At 51.5% G+C, this 14,707-nt stretch overlaps 1 protein-coding gene across 1 annotated transcript in view; it reads left to right on the top strand.

The window, feature by feature from the left end:
* PIGO (phosphatidylinositol glycan anchor biosynthesis class O) overlaps window positions 1-14,707 on the top strand; it is a 265,926-nt gene that overhangs the window by 124,822 nt on the left and 126,397 nt on the right. The gene's annotated exons all lie outside the window — the stretch shown is intronic.

Below are 14,707 nucleotides of genomic sequence, written 5' to 3'. Positions count from 1 at the left end.
CCATTCTGGGGTCCTCAGTACTCCTCTGGAAGCTTTCCTGACTGGAAAACCCATGTTTTTCAACTTTCACCCATATGGCTTTCAGGAACATTCTTATTAAAAAAAAAGGGGAAAAAAATAGAAAAAAACAATTGCAAGTACTTCTCATGTTTTTTTTCCTCTGATTATGTTCCTTTAATTAATTAAGCTGTTTGTCTCAAAATCTCCCCTCTAAATCTGAGCAATGTTTCTGGTTGAACTGACCAGGTTTTGAGTCCAAGTTGCTCTGTTTGTATTACCGGCAAAACTTTGGGTTCTCGTGCCTGGAAGACATCACACTGGGAACAGCTGGACGAGCTGAAGAGGGGATGGGATCTTCTGTATCTGAGACTCCACAGATAGGGCACTTGGGGTCCTTGCATCTGGGTCATCGAGATCTCTGGTCACCTTGTGCCCTGCCAAAATCCGGCTGTGCTTAGCCTGAGCTTCGTGTGTGGCAGCAGCACAAGCACTGCCTGTTGCTGGCCTTCAGAGCTACCCACGGGCAGGCAGGGGAGGTCCTGGCATGGCTGCAATCAAGGCCAAATGTAAATTCCCCCAGCCTTGTGTTGTGCTGGCCTTGGGGAGGGTGAGGGGGCTAGTGGCAGGGAGAGGAAGGAGAGAAGGGCAGACCTCCCCATTCAACATGCCTGGAGCTTGTCAGGCTTGTTTGGGTCCCTGCACTGGCAGGAAATGGGTTGTGAGCTCTGCTCCAGCTCTGGTGTCAGCACATCAGCCACTCTGGCTGATCTCGCCAAAGCACGTGGGCATCAGGCATTTTATCCCCATTGTTATGCTCTTACAGGAAAACTGCCCAAAGAAAAGTCTCCCTCACCCCAAAACCAGCAATACTGGGGGACCTTCTGCACCAGGCTAAGGGAAGACATCTCATTTGAGCCATTAGCCCCTCTTTCAGGAGCACTGATGTTGTCTTTCCTCCCCAGCTCACACTCGTGTCTGTACCTCAGGACTCAGGGGTCATGTTTCTCTACTGTTCATCCTATTCTGCAGTCCATCAGGAACCCCAGATGGCTGCACTCCCTTCTTTCTCTGTGCAATCACAGTGAGGCCAGCTGCAAGCTGCTTGCTTTGTGGAGTGGGAAACATACAGATGGTCTGGGGGTCCAGAGAGAACTCTCAAGCTTGTGAGTAGAGAGAGGACAGCCTGTTTCCTTTGACAGGGACAGAGGCTTCGAGTCGGGGGGAGGCTGCAGAAGCCTCAGCACACAGCTGGGCAGATGCAGAATGGCTTCTCTGTGGTGTTGGCTTGGGGTCTCTGTGCCACAGGGGTTTGAAGGCTGCAAAATCTGTGGTCGATCGAATAATGAACAACTACAGGCAGCATCTGCTGCCTCCAGGCAGGAAGCAGCACAAGGACAGGGGAATCTGTCTGGAAGGACTGTGATGGAGGCTCTGCTTTGCCCTGAGCTGGTTGCTCAGCTCCACTGAGCCCTGGAGGATGGTAGGCTGCCCCTCCCTGAGGGGTGAGTGTGTTAATGTGCTCGGGAGGATGGAGGGGACAGCTAGGCAGAGCTCCAGGGGGGACACGAGACGCTGGGGCCCAGGCTTCTGGTGAGATGTGTAAAGGACATGAATCCCTTCTGACAGCTCTGGGCATCTTTTCCCCAGCCTTGCTGTCTCCCTTTTCTTCCCCTTTTAAGGGCATGTGCCTGGTCACCCTATGGCTTGCAGTGTCCCCAAGCTGGTGGCTAACTTGCCTGGGTTAGCACTGAGCCCTTCCTGGGAATTCCCTTCACAGATGCCACAGTGTTTATTAGCCCATGTGCTTTTGTGCCTGAGTGTGACTGCAAAAGCTGCTCGCAGAAACAGGCTGGAACTGTTTGCAAACCTTCCAGGCTGGGTCTTTGCCTTAATCTCTGTGATTAGCTCAAATGGAAAGGAACAGCTGGGCAGCTGGCGAGCCGGGGAAGTGGGACAAACATTTGTGAGATCCAAAGCTTCCCAGAAATTGCAGCGTAGAGTTTAGTGCCAAGGGACTGGAAGGACAGCTCTTTATGGGGGCATCCTTGGAGTGGGAGAAGGGAGCAGGTAGTGTGTTTGCCTAGCCGATGCTCTGGCATCCATGGAGGGAGGGGCAAGAGAGCCCTGGCTGGGAAGTGAGAGCAGAAGAAGGTGAGGGTACCACATCTCCCCTTGTTTCATGTTTGTCTGGGCTTCTGCTTAAATGGGCTGGTACTTAAAGCTGGAGGAGACCAGTGGGTTGCTCAGTCTTAGCCGTGCACAGTGCAGATCACAGACCACTGCAATTGCTTTGGGGCAGGAGGTGTTGCTTCCTTCATGGAGACCCACAAGGGATGCTGCTGATTCCCCAGTGGGCTTGGGGTGGGCCTGGGCTGCAGGTTCACCAGCTGTAGTCTTCTTGGCAAGCCTAAGGCCAGCACTCTAGAGTGTCTCACAGTCCAGGGACTGTGGTGGAGGTGGATGAACCCAGCACAGTGTTTCAGGGAGGTCCTTAAAGCGAGGTTTTGGGGTACAATGCAGGAGACAGGCTGCACTCACCTGAGAAAAGCTCTTCTAATGTCCCACATCACTTTCTTTAGTATATATAAAATGTCTGTTTCAGCAAAACATGATGCGGACAGGCACCAGTCAAGCCTTAGGACAGCGGGAATTTCCAGAAGATTTAGAAGAAAATGGTATGCCAGTATTTGGCAGGGGTACAGGGGTGACTAGAAAGATGGTGCATGTGTCTGGTGAGGCACTTAGTCCCCAGCACTCACCCAAGCTGCAGGATGTCTCTGAAAATCAAAACTTTTTAAATAAGACAGAATTTTTTCTAGAAGTCTCTGTGTGACACAACAGATCCCAAGGCAGATAACATCAAGTGGGAAGGGAGAACAACTTGACCTCCAAGAGCTGCTTGGATGTTTGGAGCATTACCCTTATCTTTGAAGAGCTCTTGCCAAGGCGGCTGTGTGCGATCTCAGCTGTGCACTCCACTCAGGCTCATTATCCATAAGAAATGCTTAATGTTTTAGTTCCCTGTGATATGTGGGCAATTGGAAATTTCATTAGTTTCCAGGAAGATCTATTATCCCAGGCAGTGAGAAGCTAACATCATGGGCATGGAAGGTGAAAAGGCACTTAGTGAGAGACTGGGAGGAGATTGGGTTAGTGTCATGGGGCTGATGGTGGCATGCTGGGGTCCTGTTGGGGTCTCCTGAAGAGAGTTTATTTTCATGAGAAGCTGGAAACAGGCAGAGATTTGTGGTTGCATGTCTCTCTGTACCAGTCTCCCTCTTTTGAGAGTGAAGTGTCTTGTGTCTTTTCAAGCACCTTTGCATTTGTGCTCCAAATCCTGTTGCCCAAATCTGACCAATCTTTACATGTGCTGGTGCTGTCCTGGCACAGGGTGAGGCAGCTGAGGTGGTCACACAACTTCTGCAGCAGCAGGGAGGGAGTCTCTCACACCAGGTGTGTTCAGGGTATGCTGTCAGATGGGGTGTGGCTGTGCTGAAGATTGCATCCTCATTTCCTTCTCCTGAGTGCTGCCACCCATCCAGCAAGGGCAGATGTGGTGCTGCTGGGGTCCTGGAAGGGGAAATACAGGTAGTGCTCCAAAGGAAATTCTGCTGTCAAAAAAGCATGTGGGGCCATTTCATGATTCTGGAGGCATGAGACAAACTGGGGTGTGGGGATGTGTGTCTGGGGAAGGGGGGTTTCAAGCTCCTGATCTAGAGCTCTGAACTGCACAACACTGCCAGCATCATGGATAACCATACCCTTTGATCATGCCCAACCAGAAGCAGCAGGAGATGTTCTGAACTCTTCTCCTTGCCTCTTCTGCCCTGGATTTTCTCTCCAACATAGAGTTTCCGTCTCTGGCCACAAAGCTTTGGCTGTTGTATTATGAAGGGTGGCTACATTGTGCAGTGAGGAGGGAAGACAAATGTGGTTTCCCAGGATTTTAGTGCAAATGTCCTTACTCTGGGCAGCTGGCATGCAGCTCAGCAGGGGAATGGGCTCTGGGCTTGCGGACCCCTCAGCAGTCCTGCTTCTAGAGGTGGGAGCACAGGGTGAATTCAGGGAGAGCAGGAACATCCCCAAAACTTTCGACACTGCACTGGCACACAGTCCTCTGCTTCTAGTTTGAATGTCTTCCCGCTCTCCCTCCAGGGAGGCTGTTTTGCAATGCTGGCAACTCTCACAGTGACCTTCAGCACTGGAGCAGAGCCCTCTGCAGATGGGAATTAGGGCCATGACCCTTGTGATCTTTCTAGGAGTACAAAATTCCCATCCTGATTACAACCACAATCACTTACTTGTGGGATACATGGGGCATAATCTGGTCTGAATCTCATCTGGGAAACCTTGAGCTCCTCCAGACTCCTGCAACTTGTAGGGTCTGCTCTGCAACCAAGGTGTTGGGGCAAGACCCATAGGGGAGGCAGGAACAGGACCCCTGTTCCTAAGGTATGGATTTGGATCTTCAGTGCAGAGTGTGGGGCCCCTTGGGCTTGTTCAGGCATACCCATTAGCTGGGCCACCAGAGACAGACCAGCTTGGATGGCACAGGAATGCTCCTCTGTCCAGTGGGAACATGTCGCAACAGCTCTGGATGTGTTGAGACCACCATGCTGCCTCCATCACCCTCAGCAAAGGGGAAAGGGCCCCGTGTGTCACACTGAACTGTTTGCTAAGGGGAGTCAGAAGAGAAGAGGCACCCACCAGCCCTCAGGGGCGGCTGCTGGCAATGTGTGATGGTCCAGGAGCAGTGCAAGGGGATGGAAATTCCCTTTGGGGCTGGGGATCACACGAGTGGCTGTTTACAGCAAGGGAAGAACTGTAGGGCCAGAAGCTGGGTGACCTCCTGACAGTGTCTGCCTGCCAAGGCTCTGGAGACACATGACAAGGATGGAGACAGAACACACCAGTCCATCAGGACACAGAAGCCCTGGGCTGTGGGAAGTACCATATAGGCCAAAGCAGATTTGTCTTTCGTCTTTCCAGTTTCGAGAGGAAAGATTTGGGCTCTTCTTCAGGAGAGATTCCAGCTTCCTCACTGTTTTCCAGGTAAGATCCTCTTTCCAGAGCAGCTTTGTCCTGTGGAGTGAGAAGCTGCTCATGATTTTGGAGGACAGGGGTCCTGTCCCCCCTGACATTTGGGTCAGGTTCATCCTGATCTCTGACCTGATGGCACCACCTGAGGAGCCTCGGACTGTCTGGGCATTTGGAAATATTCTCCCATCTCCACAAATGGCTAGCTGCTCATTGTAGGATTTCCTTGTGATAAACTAGATGGAAGTTGTACCTGATGTTTCTTCTTCTGTGGAGTGTTTGTCATGGAAACAAACACTCCCGTGAGAGAGCTCATCATCACAGTTACTGTGGGGAACAAACTGTTTTCCATGGCCAAACAGAGTGAGAGAGAACTGCTCACAGCTCTCTGGCCTGGCCCTGCAGCTTCAAGATGGCAAATGGGCTTGATGAATATTGTCATGGGATGAATCTGGTGGGACACTATGTGTTTGGGTGCCTGTGAAGGCAGCACACCAGTCTCCTACCCCATTAGAGACATCTATTAAAGCTTCCCTGGTGCCATAAATGGAGGTTCTTGCTTGGATATGAGTCAGCAGCACAGAATCATAGAATGGTTTGGGTTGTAAGGGACCTTAAGGATCATCTCAGTCCAAATGCCCTCCCCCATGGGCAGGGACACCTTCCACTAGACCAAGTTTCTCACAGCCCCATCCAACCTGTCCTTGAACACTGTGGATGGGGCATTCACAACTTCTCTGGGCAGCCTGTGCCAGGGCCTCAACACCCTCTTCCAAATATCTAACCTAAACCTACTCTCTTTCAGTTTGAAGCCATTCTCCCTTGTTCTATCACTACATGCCCTTGTACACTGTCTCTCTCCATCTTCCTTGTAGGCTCCCTTCAGGTACTGGAAGGCCACAATTCTTTGGAGCCCTCTCTTTTGCAGCCTGAAAAATCCCAGCTCTTTCCTCATAAGAGAGATCCTCCATCCCTCTGATCATCTTGGTGGCCTCCTCTGGGCTCAGTCCAGCAGGTCCCTGTCCCTCCCGGGCTGGGAGCCCAGGGCTGGATGCAGTGCTCCAGGTGGGTCTCAGCAGAGCAGAGCAGAGGGGCAGAATCCCCTCCCTGCCCTGCTGCCCACGGGGCTCTGGATGCAGCCAGGACACATTTGGCTCTCTGGGCTGTGAGTGCCATGGCCGGGCCATGTGCAGCCTCTCACCCACAGCACCCCCAAACCCTTCTGGGCAGGGCTGCTCTGGGTCTGTTCATGCCCAGCCTGTGCTGGTACCAGGGGCTGTCCCAGTCCAGGTGCAGCACCAGCACTTGGTCCTGTCAATCTTCATGGTGTTCCCATGGGTCCACTTCTAGAGCTTGTCCTGGTCCCTCTGGATGGCATCCTGTCCTTCAGGTGTGTCCCTCCTCATCCTTTTTTCAATGACTTATCCCGTTTTTTTCCTGAAAGGTTGACTCCAAAGCTGGGTGGTGTCAGCAGTCCCCGCTGATGCTCATGTGCAGAAGGGCACATCAGCTTCGAGGCCCTGTTTGTGATTCCCCGGTGTTTGTGGCAGACACATTTTGTAAGTACAGGTTATTTTGGCCATTGAAATTACTGATACTGAACATACTGAAGGACAGCAGGGCTCTCTGGGCTGTGCTTACAGAAGAGGAATGGACTTGATTGATCATATTGATGATAGCTCCTGGCCTGTGGTCGGACAGGCTGAACCTAACTGTTGCTCCCATCCTTCATGTCTATCAAATTAAATCTCCCTGACTGTTGTATCTTGACCTCAGTGGCAGAAGAAGGTCGGCTCTTGCATTTCATGCTTACCTGAAGCTTCCACAGCATCATGGGAATCATTGGAGTGTGAAGCACTAACCATGGAATGGAAAGGTATTCATGTGACATGTGGCAGATTTACTGGTTTTATTGAGATAAAGGCCTTTTTGGCACCCAGTGTGGTGCTCAAAGTGTTTGAGAGAATGACAGATTTGACTGGAATGTGTTTTTGTGTTTTGTGACTGAATTTATATCTGTATTGTTATTTAGCTGTCAGTGGGCAGAGCTTCTGTGCTTACCACGGAGCTTGCTTGCCTGATTCTAGAGTATCATATATATACTGGATATATATATAAATATATATATATATATATATACTGGACCCTAGTGCTTCTCAGTGACTGCTTTTTGCTTTAGCAGTTTGCTGCAGTGCTGTGCAGCTTGTCACCTTCCTGTGCTGTGCCTGGGAACATTCTGATAACATCCATGCCAATGGGCCTGGGCTGGCAGATGGCCAGGGCATCACTACTGTTCCTGTGCCACTGTACTGGGCAGGCTGTAACACCGGTGTGAGCTCCTAGAAAAGGGATTGTGACCTGTAGATGGAGTCCCTGGAGTGTAGATGTGGAGCAACCCAAGGAGTCTGTGGCCAAGTGTATGTCCCTGTTGCAGCAGGTGCTCAGTGAAGCAGATGTGGCCATGGATGAGGCCATGCTGGAACACCTCGAAGCCTCTGGGGCCATAAGAATCTGCACATCACACAAGGCTCTCCCCTAAGGGGATTGTGGCCTATGGATGAGTCTATGGCAGAGCAGGGGCAAGGGGAGGAGTTCATCACAGTGTTACGCCCTGAGAGACCAGGGGTGGAAATTGTCACCTTGTACTGTGGTCACCTGGGATTTGAGTTGCATGTTGTGGGAATTTCTGTATCAGGAACCCCCTGAGCCAGTGGAGAGCGAGCCTCACAAGAAGCTGTGCAAGTGCAGCAGTGACCCCATCTGAGCTGGCTTTGGTGCCCAGTAACTCCACCCAACACAGTCCTTCTCCTGCCCCAGTGACCACCATAAGACATGGAGCCCAAAGTCATGGACTAAGTGAATTCAATGGTCATTTTGTACATGTTTCACTGGGATGGCCAGCAGACTAAGGATTGATGCCTGTTTATAAATCAAAGGATGGGAAAGGGGAGAGGACACAGTTAATGAGGAGGTATTGGGTAGTGTGGGTCATGAGCATAATCTAAATGGTATCAAATAAGGGGTGAAGATAGTACTGGTTTTGTCCAGGAAAGAGTAAATTTTCTTCATAATAGCCCATATGGTGCTGTGTTTTACATTTGTGATCAAAAACAGTGTTGATAAGACAGGGATATTTTTGTTGTTGCTGAACAGTGTTTGCATAGTCTCAATGCCTTTCTTATAATTTGGGAGTGCATGAGGAGTAGGGAGTGGATACAGCTGGGACAGCTGACCGCAACAGATCAGAGGTGTACCCCATACCAATGGTGTTGTGGTCGGCAATAAAATGTGGGGAAAAAAAAAGAGGAAGGGTGGGTTTTTGGAGTTACAGCATTTGTTGTTCCAAACAACCACCACACGTGATGAAGTATTTACTTCATCAGCATGATGAACACTTTCCTGGAAGTGGTAAACACCTGCCTCTTGATGGGATGAAGTGAATTAATTCCTAATATTGTTTTTCTTGTGCATGCAGCTTTTGCTTTACCTATTAAATCTTCTTTTATCTCAAGCCATGAGTTTCCTGACTTTTACCCTTCTGATTCTCTCCTCCACTCCACTTGGCAGGGAGTGAGTGAGCCATATGTTTAGCTGCTTACTGGGGTTAACCCACAACAGCTCATCAGCCTGTTTTAACTTAAGGCTGTGATACCCCAGAGCTGTGGTGGAAGGGTGAGGCCACTGCTGTGAATTCAGAGAATTACAGAATGGCATGGGTTGGAAGGGAACTTTAAAGATCATTTCATTCCAACCCCCCTGCCATGGACCTTCCACTTCCACTAGACTAGGCTGCTCAGATCCCATCCAGGCTGGCCTTGAACATCTCCAGGGATGAGGCATTCACAACTTCTCTGGGCAACCTGTATCAGTACCTCACCACTCTCACAATAAAGTTTTTTTTTTCCCTACTCTCTTTCTGTTTGAAGCCATTCCCCTTTGTCCCCAGTTGTTGGTGGGACTTGCTCTGCCCAACTCAGCCTTGAACCTAAGAGCAGGAAGAGACAGGAACAGGCAGAACAGTTTTTGTGTCTGAAAACCTGTGGCGAGATTTTGACCTGGCCTCATCTCTCTGGAGTGGAGAGAGAAACCCAAAGGGAATGGGATAGACCACATCTGCCAGAGCTGTGTCCTGAGGGGCTTCAGGGCCTTCAGGGGCTGTGGTATTTGTGTAAGGGAGCTGCTGTTCCATGGGAAGTAGCTGCAGGCAATATAGAGAGCAGCATAGGATTATACAATCACAGATTAATTTGGGTTGGAAAAGACCCAAATTATTCTGTGAGGACCATCTCATTCCAACCCCTTTGCCATGGGCAGGAACATTTTCCACTAGTCCAGGTTGCTCAGAGTCCCACCCAGCCTGGCCTAGAACACTGCCAGGGATGGGGCATCCAAAATTTTTCTGGACAACCTGTCCTTAGGCTGTTCTCCCTGTCTACTGATAAATGCCAACCATACCAACTGGTCTCACAAACCTCTTTATTGCCTTCATATCTTTGCCTTGGAGCACCATGTGGGGTTTACAATGCTGGCAACTATCACGGGGATCTTCAGTCTTCGAGCAGAGTTCTGCACAGCTGGAAATTGGGGTGTCAGCCCTTATGGTATTCTTGGTGGGCAATTTCTCCTTTGTGCCTGTGACCACAGTCAGCCAGTTCTGGAGGACATGGAACAGGGCCTGCACTTGTTCTCAGTTTGGCAGCCATGATCTCTGCAGCAAGCGTGGTCTGCTCTGCTGCCAACGCACTGGGATGCAGCCCATTGGTGGGTATGATGGTATGTCTGCCCTTTGACCTGATATCTGAGCCAGATACGGTCAAAGAGAATCTCTCAAACTGTCTGGCTGACTTTTTCAGAGCTGCAATTGCAGGATCTGTGGGGCCTTGGCAGGCAGCTACTGTCACGGCTTCTGGACCTGCAGCTCTTTCCTTGCTGTAAACAGATGCTTGCCTGATCCCCATCCCCAAAGGGAATTTCCATCCCCTCGCACTGTTCCCAGCCCCTCACACAGTGCCTGCAGCCACCTACTGAACCACAGATGCTGGCTGGCTGCGGCCTCTCGAGCAGTGTCCCAGCTCCAGACAATGTTTTTTCCCATGTTTAGGCATGTGTCCTCTGCATCGTCCTGGACATAACCATTTGGTGATGCCCAGGTCACACACCCAGTCTTGACTCCCCAGGTCCTTGGTGTGCCTGGATCAGTCCCTGCTCTGTGTGTGCTTGGGAAGAGGTTGCTCTGCATCACGCAGGTCCCCTGGGTGGTGCAGGATGTCCCTTCTGTGTAAATTGTGTTTGGCTGGTGTCAAAATTACCCTCAAGTCAGTCCTCATGTCTTCTAGCGCTGGCCTCGTGGTGAGCCAGCTGTTGCCAAATTCCGAAGGCTCTGTTGCTCTGCCCCAGTGCTCTGAATCAACTGCTCATTGCTCATCACAGCTTGGAGTATGTAACTTCTTGTCTTTGAACTATATCCACGAAGGAAGAGAATTGTCCCCCGGATGGCTGAGCTCCCAGAGCCCCCCTATCCACTTCCCTCTCTTCCAGCAGCTGCTTCCTTTCCATGCAGGCTACTGGGAACAGCTTGACCAGCGACTACAACTATTCAGGTGCCCTTCTGGCACTGGTACTCCTTGATGGCAAGTCCTGATGCTCATGGCCCATGAAATGGGCAAGCAACACGGTGGGTTTGTGCCTGGTGTTGGTGCCTGACACTTCCTCCCGCTGTGAGGCTTCATCTCCTTTCTCTTTGTTTCTCTCTGCTGTTTGCCTTTTCTACTGCTGCCTGGGCATTTGGCAGCTGCTTCCTTGGCTGGGATGTATGGCTGAGCCATCACAAGGAGCAGAGCCCTTCTCTGGAGTTTTCCAGTCTTGGCTGAAGCATATCTAGTTCCTAGTTTATGGCTTGCTGTAATGTCTTCTGCAAAATCTCCAGAGCCTTCTTCATGTTTTGCTTCATTTCCCTTTGGCTATCTTTAATTCCTCTGTCTCCACACACACACAGCCCTCCTCCAACCCCACTGATGAACTCGCTGAATGTGTCAGCTGCTATTTCCTCTGGTTCAAGCTCACAGGGAAGTGAGCTCGTGCCAGAAGCGTGGGGCAGAGCAGGCTGCCGGGTGTCTACAGCGAGGCTCTGCCTGGTGTCAAAGTCCGACACCCCAAGAGAGAAGGAGCAGTTTCCTCTCCAAAAACACTCAGACAGATTTTTTCCCCAGCAGCTTCTCAAGTTTCTGTGAATTCACACGCCAGAGCGATGCCTTCGCACGAAGCGCACGCATCCATCCCGGACAGTGCCTGTCCAACCCACCCATCTCCCACCGCCCAGAGCTCCATCTTGGCTGGCACACGCCGTGTCCTGCTGCTCGCTCTGCCGTGAGAGGATTTATGACTCGTTACATCTCCACTTTCAACTGGCTGGGTTGGTGCCAGCAGTTTCCACTGAGTTTTATGCTTCTATACGAGGACCTGTGGGATTTCTGGATGGAGCATTGATGTCCTTCCCGTATTGATGGAAGAGATAAGTTTGTACCTGTGGTTGGTGGGAGGGATGAGGACTAGCTGAGAGTGACACTGTGTTTGGAGGATTGTGCAAACAGTTAAACCTCTCTTCCTTGTAGTGTCTCCCACTCTGTGCCTCATCCCCTTTCCAACACAATTCTTGGCCACCCCATGGGGGTCTCCACCATGTCCAAAAGGGACAGGATCTGAGCCATCTCCCCTATATTTTCTGGTGGCATAGTGCACACTCACAACAGCCACAGTCCAAAGGATCCCATGTGCCTTCATCAGTGAGGCTGAGATCTGAGCAATGCTGACCGTGTATTTTTCCTGAGTTTTTCACAAAACTTACCATTCCCTTGATTTTGGGTCTGAGCAAGCACTGTGTGCAGCACTGCACATCCCGCAAAGTGAAAAGAGCACTGTTCCAGGGTGCAGGATCTGCTCAGGTCCCTCTCATCCTGTTCACTTAGCCCCTGAACATTTTCATCATCCTGCCTTAAACCACTGAGCCACTCTGCAGTCATACTAGCAACCAAAGGTTAACCTGCACCTGGCTGGGAAATCAAGTTTCCATCTGGGGAAACTAAGAGTGTGTGTGTGGGCCAAACCTTTCAAGGCTGAAGACCCTCTCCCAGCCCAGCCAGCTTCAGCACCCGTGCACTCCCGAGGAGCTGTTTCCTTGCCCTTCTCAGCATGTTGTGTTTATCCTGCTCTTCCCATTGGCCTTGCTGAAGGCTGGGGACAGTGCAGCAGCCAGCAGGCAGCCTGCCCGGCTCGTGTGCCGCCGACTTCCAGCAATTATTTCCCGCATCCCAAGGAATGTGTCGCTCTTTGACATTTCTATACGTTGTGCCTGGCAGCCAGCTCCCCTTCCCAGACACTGGGATTTTCCACGCTGTGCTTTGCAAGCTACCTCTATGCTGGGTCCTGGGAATCAGGGCCTCTGCAGGAAGGAATGTGCTGGTCAGCGGGTTGAACTGAGCTGTGCGACCCTGTTCCTGTCAGCAGTGACTGTAACTTGGAGGCAGAATCCACAAGGATTTGGAAATTCCCAGTTCCATTGGTTGGCCCCTCTTTATGCCTTCAGTTTGAGGAAGCTCTGCTCCCAGCCCTGAGCTGCCTGGGAAGAAGACCCTGCAGTCTGGTTAAGTGGGACAGAGCTGGAGGCTTCTCCAGTGCTGATGGTCAGCCCAGGTGTGAATGAGCAGAGTACTGAGTGCTCAGGAGAACTGATCTCCTGGCAATATGGGTTAAGATGCTAGGAAATTGTGATGCTAGAAACCAGGGGAGTAATCCGCAGATGAACTCCAGGCCCTGGAGCTTTGGTGCTCTGGTGCAGGGTGCAAATTGGGAAGCATTTGGGGTGGAGGCTTGAGAAAGTTCTGGTGGTTTTACTGCCTGGGAAGGGATCATGAGCAAGGCAGTGAAGTGACCTTTGCTATAGTCCCACTGTTTCTGTGCACTCTGTGTGTGGGGATGCCACTGTCCCTGCCTAGGACACCCTCCCCTCTTCATACACTGTGGGGGTTCCTACGCCTCAGGGATGCAGAGGGCTGGAGCTGGGCTGCCTGAGCATGGGGGGAGCTGGAGGCATCATCGTAAAAAGCCTTGTTGCAATGGCTCTGTACAGTGTCAGACACAGACCCTGTGGTCAGAGAGGGATTCTCTGCAGCTGAGACACCTCAGAGGGCATCCTGCCTGGCTGTGTATCCCTCCCTGTGTCTGCCTCCATCCTGCACCTATCAGCTATGGAAAAAGGTGGTCACTGCAGAAGCCCAGGTAAATGAGGAATGGGTTATGTGCAGGAAATTGTGCCTGGTCAGCTGCTGGAGGCTGCTGGTGTTTGAGACCCCTAAAAAGCCATATCTCCACCCCACCGCTGTCAGTTGCTCTGTATCCCAAAAATTCAGTTATCCCTGCAAACAGGGATGCTCACTCATCTCTCATTGCCAGAAGCTCTCTTATTTCTCCTTGGGCTGGGGGAACAGGTGACAGAGTAAGGCACATCAAGAGGAAGGAGTGAAGGGAGATGGTCTGAGGGAAGGGAGGTAGAAGAGAAGACAAGTCATGGACCCCCAGACTGATTTTCAAGGGGCCCTGCTGCTCAAGCATGCAGATGCATCTGCAATTGCAAAGTACCCCTTTCTCTCCTGGGACCTCTTCAACCACCTTCCCTGGAGAGAGTGAGAGTCTGCTCATCCAGATGCTTTGTTAGAGGTGCAAGTCACAGCAACAGGGAATTGCCAAAGACTCTGGGATGCCTCTGGGAAGGGAAACACGTGCCCTGACTCTACTCAGCAGCTCAGACCGTGTTTGGGGCTGGCCTCTGGCCAGAGGTTGCTGCTGCAGTGTCTTCAAAACACTCAGAGAGCCAGGGACTTTCCAGGAGCTTGCTGCCTTAGCGGGACATAGACTGGGCAAGGAAGGAATCTGGGCTCTGTACTGGGACTGCAGAGCTCCCCTGGGCTCCACTGCAAGCATCCAGGCACTGCTCCCACTGGGGAGGTTGCAAAAGTAAGGGCTGGAAGGGCACTAAGTACCAGCATGGCTCTCCTTTTTCTGCCCTGTCCTGATGCCGCCAATGCTTTGGGATTAGGGGGATGACAGCACACAGGATGCCTCCAGGAACTCCTTCCCCATGCTGCCAAATACCCCAAATACCCTGGGGAGATGCACCTGCAGACAACCTGCTACTGCCCAACCTGCTGCTTGCCTCAGGCTCTGCTGCCCGACTCCACAGCAGCCTCTGTGTTGCACAAGTGTGTGTGGGGATTTGCCTTCCCCCATCTGTGTATGTGGGTACCCCCTGAATGGGATGTCCATGCATGAGGAAAGGAGGAAGCCCCATGAGTGCAGCCCTGGCACACTGCCCCAGGCTGTCCCAGAGGAATGGCACAGCCATTCCTCCTGGCTGGCAGTTGTCGGTGATCCATGACTCCATCATTGCCTTCTCCCTGCTGAGGGGAACAAGAGCGTGGGCACCTTACCCAGCTCTGCTTTCTGCAGCAGCTGGGACTTTGGTCTTCTCCTGGGCTACTCATTGTCCTTGGTGACTGTTTGTCAGGGTCATTATCAGAAACTGGTGGAAAGCCCTCGTGTTAAAACCCAGCTCCCAGGCAACAGGTTCCTCAAAGGCGTTTTACCCCCACTATCATTGGTTAAACCCCGTGACAGC

This window comes from Anomalospiza imberbis, chromosome Z, assembly GCF_031753505.1.
Source record: "Anomalospiza imberbis isolate Cuckoo-Finch-1a 21T00152 chromosome Z, ASM3175350v1, whole genome shotgun sequence".
NCBI lineage: Eukaryota > Metazoa > Chordata > Aves > Passeriformes > Viduidae > Anomalospiza > Anomalospiza imberbis.
Note: the sequence above shows the minus strand (reverse complement) of the source record. Positions and strands in the feature narration are given on the sequence as shown.